Here is an 11068-nt window from a genome sequence, read left to right as displayed (position 1 = left end):
CATTATATTCAAACACCCACTGAAGGAGGACCACATGGGTCCTTTTGTTCCCCACGCGTAATTTTTCATATACGGCTTCTCCACTTACTTTTAACCTGTTAGGCCAAGTTTCTTCAAGTTCAAAAAAAAAAAAATATTTTTTTCAAATTTTAAGTGTTTGACCAAGCTTTTAGGAGAAAAGAAAGTGCTTCTGAGGAGAAACAGAAGCAGTTTTGGAGAAGCAGAAAAAAGTACCTTTTTCCCAGAAGTACTTTTTTAAGAAGCACTTTTGAGAAAAATACACTCATAAGCAATTTTTAAAAACTTGGTCAAACACTAATTGCTGTTTAGAAGTATTTTTTAATTAATTAGTCAAACACAAACTGCTTCTCATCAAAAGTACTTTTGAAAAAAAAAACACTTATCAAAATAAACTGATTTTTTCGGCTCCAAACGGGCTACCATCAATCGTATTTAGGCTTTTCATTTTTTAATTGTCCCGGGACTTTTCCTCTATGGTTTCCTTCCAAACTGCTTAGATCTCCTTCTACTTCCGATTCTTGGCTTAAATTTTTCTTCTTCTTCCTCGTCTTTCTTTTATCCATAATTTGTTAGAATAATGTGGCGTTCCCTTTAATTTTTCCCAGCCATCTGTCTATTTCAATTTTTGCAGGGTTGTTCTTCGTTTTTCTCTTTATTATGCCTTTTCTTATGCTTTTTGTTTTGCAGTTTTCGTCTTCTTATTTTAGGATTTAGTCTTCCCTTATTTTGAGTTGTTCTATGTGTTGCATGTGTTAGCTATGTCTTGGGATGAATAGTGAAAGTTAATTTATAGTGGTTGCTGCATGTAAATTTGGTCTTCCTATCTACTGTTTGTGAATGAAATTTAGGACACCTCCAACTTTTGGGAAGTTTAATGTTGATTGCTTACATGCATGTCAATAATTCTACGGTTGGGTTTCCTTTTTTCCTCAAAATTGTATTTTCCTATATCTGATGAGGTTGCGACTGCAGTGAATAGTATTTCGCTATTTTCGTTTTTTATGCTGAATGTCTGTTGGTTTTCGAAGATGAAGCTCAATTGATATTTTTGCTAAACATATTAATTCTAATTTTCATTCCATTGTGTTTAGGTGACTTCACTTGCCCTCAGATTTCATTCCACTAATTACTCTTCCCTAATTTCGCTAATTGAATAAATTACAGATTTTGGGATTATTAAATTTAGTCATGCATGCATGAACCTGTTGTGTTTTCAGGGGACTGGAGATATATGTTGTATATTTAATCTACTTTTCTTGATTGATGTGATAATAAATTGAAGCAAAACTTCCTCAGTTCGCTGTTATTTCCTTTATACTTTAATCTACTTCTTTTGTTTCTTGCGGTAAAGTTCCTTTATTCGCTACTTTTCCGTGTTGTATGTGTTTACACCCAATTTTGTTCACCCTTTCTTCCAATTTACTTCTTTGAGGAGTCACTAGTTCGCAAGGCCAAAATATTATTTTTACTAATATTTCATGCTAAAAGATATTATCTGCTTTATTTTATTTATCTCTTGCGAAAGACATTTTTATTATTCTGTTTGTATTTTCTTCACTTCTACTGTTTATGAATATTTAAGCAACTAATTTCAAATTGTCGTTTATCAAAGCTCATCAAATGTTGGACAATGATGTTTCATGCTCAAGCATTTTACAACGTATATTCACTTTATTAATTTAGTTTCGCTTTGTATTTACATGTTATTCAACGCCTATTTTAGTTTAATTAACTTTTACATGCTATCATTTCGAGACTACTTTCATTCCTTGACTCAGGTCAGTCTTCTATCGTGGCAACTTTCATTCCTTGTATGTGTGCTAGTTTACTTTACTTTGATACAATTTGTTTTTTTTTTTAATCTTTTCTCATGCAAATATCTTCTTCAAAAACTTTATTTATTGCTTTACTACCTTTTTTTCTTCTTTCTCAAACCACTTAGAGCTTCGCATGTGTTAATCATTTAATTCACTTGGAACAATATTAACTCGCATGTTTAATCGCTTAGTTTACATAGAATAATAACTCTTACTTTAGTTTAATTATGTAATAATCCCACTTAGTTTAAAATTCGGACGGGAACCATATTTGTGAACCTCGGAGAGTGCCTAACACTTTCTTTTCGAGGTAACTTGAACCCTTACCAGATCTCTGGTAGCACGGACTAGTTAAAACAGAGTTATCTGTAAATATGTGCCCTAATGCACCTTAAAAATCGTTAGATGACGACTCTTATCTTTTATCACCCATTTAAAAGAGTTGTCACACGTCGAACCTCGCTTTCGTGAGAAAACGAAAGTATGCTTAAATAACGAACCAGCATTCGCTGAAAACATATTTGTAGGTACTTCATCTAAAGTGTACTTGATATATGTAATTTTTCCTGCAAATTATCGCACATATTTTCCTCCGTTCAGCTAGAATTAATGGTTACGCAATTCTAATTTCAAAGGCTCTTCAGAGTGAAATTTGCTCTAGGGGGAAATGAAAACAATACTGCTACACCAGGTAATTTTCGCAACTTCTGACCTATAATGTTATCTGTTTAGTTACAATGCAACTTGCTTCTACCTTATGTTTGGTGTTATAATGTATAGACATCTGTACCTATAGGAAAAAATTAAATGTTTGCTACAAAATTTCGATTTTAACAAAAAATCGCAAGTCAGATGTCTTCTAACAAAAGAAAGATGGATGAAGACCAAATTGAGCATACGACGGGCCATCCATATCTTCGTGCAGAAAATAGTGAAAGAAACCTTAAGCGACGTATCGCATACAGAGAAAAAAAGGCAGCACTTCTAGAGCGACGTCGGACATAATTGATAGTAGCAAACTTGTTGTTGTATGTGAAAGAAAAAAAAATAGACAAAACAAAAGAAAGAAAAATCAAAAAGAGATGAACTTATGATATAAGCGCTTACATCGACATTCTTATGATGTATGCGCTTACATCGGCATTCGTATGATGTAAGCGCTTACCTCGGCATTCGTATGATGTAAGCGCTTACCTCAGCAATCCTATGATGTAAGCACTTACCTCGGTAGGGCATTCAAATACCTATAAAAGGGGTATACATTTTTATTTGCAATTCATCCATCAACTTCTTCTTTCTCTCTTCAATTAATAAAGAGCTATTCTTTGTGTGGCCGTGTAGTAGACAAAATTGCCGAACCACGTAAATTTTGTCTTGTGCAATTTATTATTTTTCTCTTTTAAATATTTTTTCCTTCTATTAGCCTGACACGTTTCCCAACAACTGGTATCATAGCACAGACAGTGTAATACTGGTAGAAAAGTATGGTACTGGTGCAGGTACTATTCACAAGAATAGTGCGACACTATTGATCATCGTTACTATTCACAAGCACTATTCACATAAATGTTTTGTGAAAAATGGCATCGGAAGAAGGGAAGGTTAAGATTGACAAGTTCAATGGCAAAGATTTTGAATTTTGGAAAATGCAAATAGAGGATTATTTGTACCAGAAAAAATTACACTTACCTCTGACCGAGGTAAAACCAGAGACTATGGCCAAAGCGGATTAGGATCTATTAGATCGCCAAACTCTTGGTGTGATTCGTTTGACGCTAACACGAAATGTGGCATTTAACATCATTAACGAGAAGACCGACCTGATGAAGGCGTTATCAAATATGTACGAGAAGCCATTTGCTTCAAATAAAGTCTATTTGATGCGTCGATTGTTCAACTTAAAGATGACAGAAGATGGATCTGTCACGGAACATATCAATGAGTTTAATGTAATATTAACTCAGTTGATTTATGTCAATATAACATTCGATGACGAAGTCAGGGCATTGATTCTACTATCATCTCTACCGGAGAGTTGGTCTGCAACAGTAACTGCAGTTAGCAGTTCATCGGGAAGTACCAAACTCAAATTGGATGATATTAGAGACTTGGTTCTAAGCGAAGATATTCGCCGAGAGAATCAAGTGATTCCCCATGATCTGCTTTGAATACCGAAAGCAGGGGGAGAAATAGCCAAAGAGGACAAAGTCATGGTCGTGGCAGATCAAAGTCAAGGAGAAGAAGGCAATTCAAAAATCGCAAAGACATTATGTGTTGAAATTGCGATAAAAAGGGCCACTACAGTAGTCAGTGTAGAGAGACAAAGAAGAAGAAGAACGATCAATACAAGGATGATAATTCAGCAAATGCAATTGCTGAACAAGTCGGTGATGCACTAATTTGTTGTGCAGACAGTCCAGTCGAATCTTGGATTCTCGACTCAGGTGCATCCTTTCACTCTACATCGTGCAAAGATTTATTGCATAATTATATTGCTGGAAAATTTGAGAAAGTTTATCTAGAATACGGCGAACCTCTAGACATTGTCGGAAAAGGTGAAGTTCATATAAAGACTTCATAAGGCACGCTATGGAAATTACAAAATGTCCGACATGTTCCTGGCCTCAAGAAAAATCTGATATCTATGGGTCAGATTGACAGTGAAGGATATACAACAACATTCGGTAACGGATCGTGGAAGATAACCAAAGGAAATTTGATTGTGACACGAGGCTTCAAGAAGGGAACACTGTATGCAATTGCAATACAGCGAGATACTATAGCAACAGTTGATCATGGTCGTGATACAATATTGTGGCACCGGAGACTCGGGCATATGAGTGAAAAGGGAATGAAGTTGTTGGCATCCAAAGAAAAGTTGCCAAACCTAAAGCATGTTGAATTAGGTTTGTGTGAAGATTGCATTTACGGGAAACAAAAGAGAGTTAGTTTCTCAAAGGCGAACGCCAAAGAAAGAGAAGCTGGAACTAGTGCATACAGATATGTGGGGACAACTCCTGTAACTTCTCTGGGAGGCTCACGCTATTATGTCACCTTCATTGATGATTCCACAAGAAAGGTATGGGTTTATTTTCTGAAAAATAAATCTGATGTGTTTGTTACATTTAAAAGATAGAAAACTAAAGTTGAAAATCATACTAGTCTAAAGTTAAAATGTCTGAAGTTTGACAATGGACGAGATTATGATAGTCAAGAGTTTAAAGCATTCTGCTCTAATAATGGGATTAGAATGATCAAGACAGTTCCTGAAATACCGGAACAAAATGGTGTTGCTGAGAGGATGAACAAAGCCCGAAATGAACGAGCCAGAAGTATGAGAATACAGTCTGGATTGCTGAAGTATTTTTGGGCCGAGGCTATTAACACGACAACTTACCTCATAAATAGGGGACCCTATGTACCGCTGGATTTTGAAATTCCCGAAGAGGTATGGACAGAAAAGGAGGTAACTCTTTCACATTTGAAATTTTTTGGTTGTGTTGCTTATGTGCATGTAAACTCTAATGATAGAGATAAGCTTGATCCTAAGGCCAAGAAATATTTCCTTATTGGCTATGGTGATGATAATTTTGGTTATCGATCTTGGGATGATCAGAATAGAAAGATCCTAAGACACATGAATGTCACATTTAATGAAAATGTGATGTACAAAGACAAGCTTGAAGTAGAACCAACCAGCACCAATAGACAGACATCTAAAACAGTTGAATTAGAATAAATCTCAGAAAATGAAGTGGCTAGAGAAACTACAACTGGATCTGAAATTAAAGATGCCGAACCAGAAGCCGAATCTGGATCAGAACCAGAAACAGAGATAGAATCAGATGGAGAACCAGATCTGGAGTCAGGACTTGAATCAAATTCGGGATCAATTAATCCTGAACCTACATTAAGGAGATCTAAAAGAGTCACGAATGCTCCAGATAGGTTAACTCTCTCTCTCTCTCTCTCTCTCCACTATTTACTTCTGACTGATGCTGGATAAGCAAAGCATTTTGTTGAAGCAATGCAGGTGATAAGCTCTGATAAGTGGAAGCTAGCCATGAAAGAAGAGATAAATTCTCTTCAAAAGAATAAAACATGGACACTTACAGAGTTACCAAAAGGAAAGAAGGCATTGCAAAACAAGTGGGTGTACAAGGTCAAGGAGGAGCATGATGGTAAGAAGAGATATAAAGCACGATTAGTAGTAAAAGGCTTTCAGCAGAAGGAAGGGATTGACTACACCGAGATCTTCTCTCCTGTAGTCAAATTAACTACTATCATGGTATCGTAGCTGCAGAAAATTTACATCTGGAGAAGCTAGATGTTAAAACCGTTTTCTTGCATGGTGACCTTGAAGAAGACATCTACATGAAACAATCTGAAGGTTTTCAAGTTTTTGGTAAAGAAAACCTTGTGTGTAAGTTGCAGAAGAGTTTGTATGATCTGAAATAAGCACCCCGACAATGGTACAAGAAATTTGATGGACACGATGTGAGATGGGTCATTGCTGTTATATAAAAAATCTTGATAAATCATATATTATTTTACTGTTGTACGTTGATGATATGCTAATTGCAGGATCTAGCATAAATGAGATCAACAGGGTTAAGCAACAACTGGCGGAGGAGTTTGAAGTGAAAAACTTAGGACCAGCTAAGCAAATGCTTCGGATGAGGATCAGCAGAAACAGGTCTGAAGGAACCTTAAAATTGTCTCAAGAAAAGTACATACAGAAGGTACTAAGCAGGTTCAGTCTTCATGATGCAAAGACCAGAAGCACTCACTCGGAAGCCATCTTAATCTGTCGAAGGACCAATTACCTAAGACAAATGAAGAAAGGAAGTACATGTCCAAAGTTCCATATGCTTCAGAAGTAGGAAGTTTGATGTATACTATGGTTTGTACTAGACCTGACATAGCCCATGCAGTTGGAGTTGTCAGTAGATATATGTCAAATCCAGAAAATGAGCACTGGGAAGGTGTAAAATGGATATTGCGATATCTCAAAGGCACCTCAGGTATGGCACTTTGTTTTAAAAAAAGCAATATTATCTTACAAGGTTTTGCTGATGCAAATTTAGGTGGCGATCTGGATAGTAGAAAAAGTATCACAGGCTACGTGTTCACCTTGGGATGTACTATTATTAGCTGGATGTCCAGACTTCATAAAAGTGTTACTCTATCTACCACTGAAGCAGAGTACATGGCAATCTCACAAGCTGGAAAAGAGATGATTTGACTCAAGAATTTTCTTAAAGAGCTAAGTAAAGAGCAGGACAATTGTGATCTTTTCAGCGATAGCCAGAGTGTAATTCATCTTGCCAAGAATCCAGTGTTTCATGCAAGATCGAAGCATATCCAGTTGAGGTATCATCATATCAGAGAGTTGATAAGTGAAGAAACTCTTTCCCTGTAGAAGATACCAGGATCAAAGAACCCGTCAGACATGTTGACCAAAGTTGTCGGTGTTGAAAAATTGAGGATGTGCAATGCCTCAGTTAGCCTTCAAGACTGATATCGTGAAAGCGCCACCAAAGAATAGCAAATCTTTATTTTAATTTCTTTCTTGATGTAACATAGGTTTGAGGGGGAGATTGATAGTAGCAAACTTATTGTTGTATGTGAAAGAAAGAAAAGTGCGCTTACATCATATTCTTATGATGTATGCGCTTACATCGGCATTCGTATGATGTAAGCGCTTACATCGACATTCCTATGATGTAAGCGCTTACCTCGGCAGGGCATTCAAATGCCTATACAAGGGGTATGCATTTTCATTTGCAAATCATCCCTCAACTTTTTTTTTTCTCTTCAATTAATAAATAGCTATTTTTTGTGTGGCCGTGGAGTAGTGGAGTAGGCAAAATTGACGAACCACGTAAATCTTGTCTTGTCTTGTCTTATTTCATTTATTGTTTTTCTCTTTCAAATATTTTTCCCTTCTATTAGCCTGACACATTTCCCAACATGAATATGCTGCGAGAAAGCGATGTCTCTCTGAAAGTTCTGCTGCCAACCCTTCTGATCAAACTCTGATCAAACTCATTCTTCTTCCGAATCTCAAAGAATGATTCCAGGACAATCTGCTACCTTCCTCAGAGACATACCTTCTTCTTCCCGAAATGGTTGGTTGAATTGAACTCCAATATTCCATCAACTTCAGGCTATACTTAGATAGTTAATATATTTTGAGGTACTGCCTGTATATTGTAGGCTCAACATCATGAAGATATACTGAACATTTAACTTACTCCTATCACGTTCACATCAATATTATTTATGTTATCCATTTAGGCTTAACTCTTACTACACATAAAATGTTGCAGGCCGCACCTCAACACAGGAGGGTTGCTGGAATATTAGCCATCTACCCTGTTGTCCTTCCGCTCTAAAAGGGGTTCCGAATTGCAAATTCTGCGGAGCCAGAAGATTTCAATATGAAACTCCTAGCTTTTGTTGTAGTAATGGTTCAGTAAAATTAGTTTGGCACTGCCTGCATCCTGAGTTAAAAAGCCTTTACTTTGGCGTCAACGATGAATCAAATCATTTCCGTACTTATATTAGAACATACAACAACATGTTCACATTTACTTCGCATGGAGTAAAGTACGATAAAGAATTAGCAAAAAGAACTCAAGGTATCTATACATTTAGATCTCAAGGATAAATGTACCATTTTATAAATAACCTCAACCCCAGAGATAACAAAGCCAAAAATTTGCAGCTTTATTTTTATGACAATGAAGGTGATATAACAAGACGGCCTTTTCAGAAAAACTTGACAGGTCAGTTATTGCTTGAGCATTCTAAAAATTAATCCATACTCTATGTTTCTGAAATCTTTGACAGACATTCCAAATTTATCTAACTTCTACATCGTACTTAAATGTGATTCTACCTTGGACCAACGAACTTATAATTTACCTAGCGTCTCAGAAGTCTTTGCTATATGGGTTGACGAAGAATTAGAATGTTCTATATCCACACCTCATATTCGTATCTATACACATAGTAACAATAACCAACTGGTTCACTATTACTTTGACTGCTACGACCCATTACAATATCCTTTGTTGTTTTCCTACGGCGAAAATGGATGGCATTGTGGCATCCAAAAGGTTCAACAAAAATCTGGCTCTCCTAGGCCTCGTGCTTCCTGCAAACATGAGTAACTTCCAAGTGTAACTAACATGTGTTCAATTGATGGACTTCTTAACATCGAACAAGAAATCTTGCAAAAAGAAAGAAAGAAAAAATTAATGTTTCCTGCCGAGAATATTACTGCAACAAACTTCAAATTAGAGATGATGAAGAAAATGGAACTTTACATTCTGAAAGATTATTCCAACAATATTATGTAGACGAATATATAAAACTCAAAACACAGAGATTAGGCTATTCAATCAAGATTTTAACTGTTATTTTCTTTTTCGTGGTCCAACTTACTGCCTTTTATTCTTTTTTTGTACGTGAAAATATTTGCAGGTTAACCAACTCCATTTTGCAATCAGTTTTGTCTTTCATGGAACAAAGGTAATTAAATACTACAACTTATTTAGTGTTATCACCTAAAGGTTCCACAAATTTCTTTCAAGTATTTTTGGTTCCAGATTGTTATCTTGGTTGCATGAGATGTGATTTGAGGATTGTCCTTTCAAAGAAATAGAAGAAAACCTCCCCAGAGATAGTTTGTATAGTCTGTAGTTTGTATAGTCTGTTCTCGTGCCAACTCTTACGCATTTATGCACAAAATAGAAATAACCAACTAAATCATACATAGAAATTTTAGCAACATGTGTAAGTGTGGTAGTTTTCTAAAAATCCTAATTGACTCCATCACATGCCAATTTATAACAGTGACCACTATGTCCCCTTGACCGTAGGCATGAAACAAAGGTAATTAATCACAATTACCTCTTGACCTTATTCTTCACTTGCATCTCTTTCAAGAATAATAACTGCTTTACTGCAAGTTTGAGCAATGCTTCTTTGACAGGACAATGTCTTCTTCGGCCATCTGAGTTGCCAGTCTTCTATGTTGCTCTAACTACTGATCGGCCTATTGTCTTTGAAATGCCTTAATCAGTAAGCTCTCTTTACCATTTTAGTTTCTTGAGTGTTAATTTGTTCGTGCGTGTTCATACGAATAAATACCTTAGCAATAAGGTTTTAATTGTCTTGAGTATTATCTTGATTCAAAGAGTTCATGTAATGCACACTTTGAGACAATTTCTATTTTCATAATATGCAAGTACTATGTGTAACTTCAATGCCTGAGTTATTCCTTTAGAGTTTTTAATAGTGTATTTCTGGATTCCCATGCTTTGTCTCTCAAAGTGACAGTAAATACTCTATTTAAATCCCAAAACATCTCCATATTGAAAATTTAGTTTCTCATTTTAATCATTTCTCAGAATCAAGTTACTCTGAAAATAGTTGGGACGTCAATTTAGTTGAACAAATAAGTTTAGTGGTAAGAACTAGCAACTTTCAGCCTCGTAGAATATTGTCTCTCAAGTGGACGTGCTCCTCCAAGCTGAGATAATTAGATAATTGGTAATTGTTTATGCTGTAAACTGCAAAAGAAATCTGGGATGCAGAATTGATGTAAAATAAAAAGATGAAATGACTGTTGCTCAGTAGACTAACCATTTAGTTTAACGTTTTACCTTTGTTCTTGATATGAGCATACACAAGGCTGTCAGATAATAAAGTACTGCATTTGAAGTGCAAAAAATATTTCCCAATGCTTTAGTGGATTTGCTTATTCTTGGCGAATTACGCCTAGCTAACAAGAAATCGTTTATAAAGGAAGAGCAATGCGTTTTTCTCTATTAAGTGAAGTGTTAATTTACTTTGGATACCTGATATCTAATTCAAGGATTGAAGAAGAATGGATATTTTCCTTTCTGTTAATTAGAGGGTCAAAACATTGCTATTGTTAGTAAGATCTTAGATCACTTTACTGATCAACCTGCTATCTTTGAAACGCCTTAATCAGTAAACTCTGACATGCAGTCTGTTTATGTATCTTGCAAAAGCAAGAATACATGGTTCTCTTATTGATTATTATAAATGTAATGTTCAGTTAGTGATGCAGATCAATTATAATAAGGCGGATATTTAGTAGTATCAAGGAAATAACATTTAGATCGTATAATAGTATAAGTGTTGTGATTTGATATTTAATATTTTTCCCCTTTATTTAATCCGAAAGCTAATAC

At 35.6% G+C, this 11068-nt stretch overlaps 1 long non-coding RNA gene across 1 annotated transcript; it reads left to right on the top strand.

Moving 5' to 3' along the window:
* Positions 1 to 504: 504 nt before the first annotated feature.
* LOC142173248 (uncharacterized) lies at positions 505 to 10160 on the top strand. The gene is made up of 4 exons (XR_012702829.1): positions 505 to 8482; positions 8569 to 8629; positions 9330 to 9377; positions 9841 to 10160. It is a non-coding gene; the product is annotated as an uncharacterized LOC142173248 (long non-coding RNA).
* The last annotated feature ends 908 nt before the right edge of the window (positions 10161 to 11068 follow it).

Source organism: Nicotiana tabacum, chromosome 19, assembly GCF_000715075.1.
Source record: "Nicotiana tabacum cultivar K326 chromosome 19, ASM71507v2, whole genome shotgun sequence".
NCBI classification, from domain to species: Eukaryota; Viridiplantae; Streptophyta; class Magnoliopsida; order Solanales; family Solanaceae; genus Nicotiana; species Nicotiana tabacum.
The sequence above is the reverse complement of the archived record's forward strand: the minus strand, read 5'-3'. Positions and strand labels throughout refer to the sequence as shown.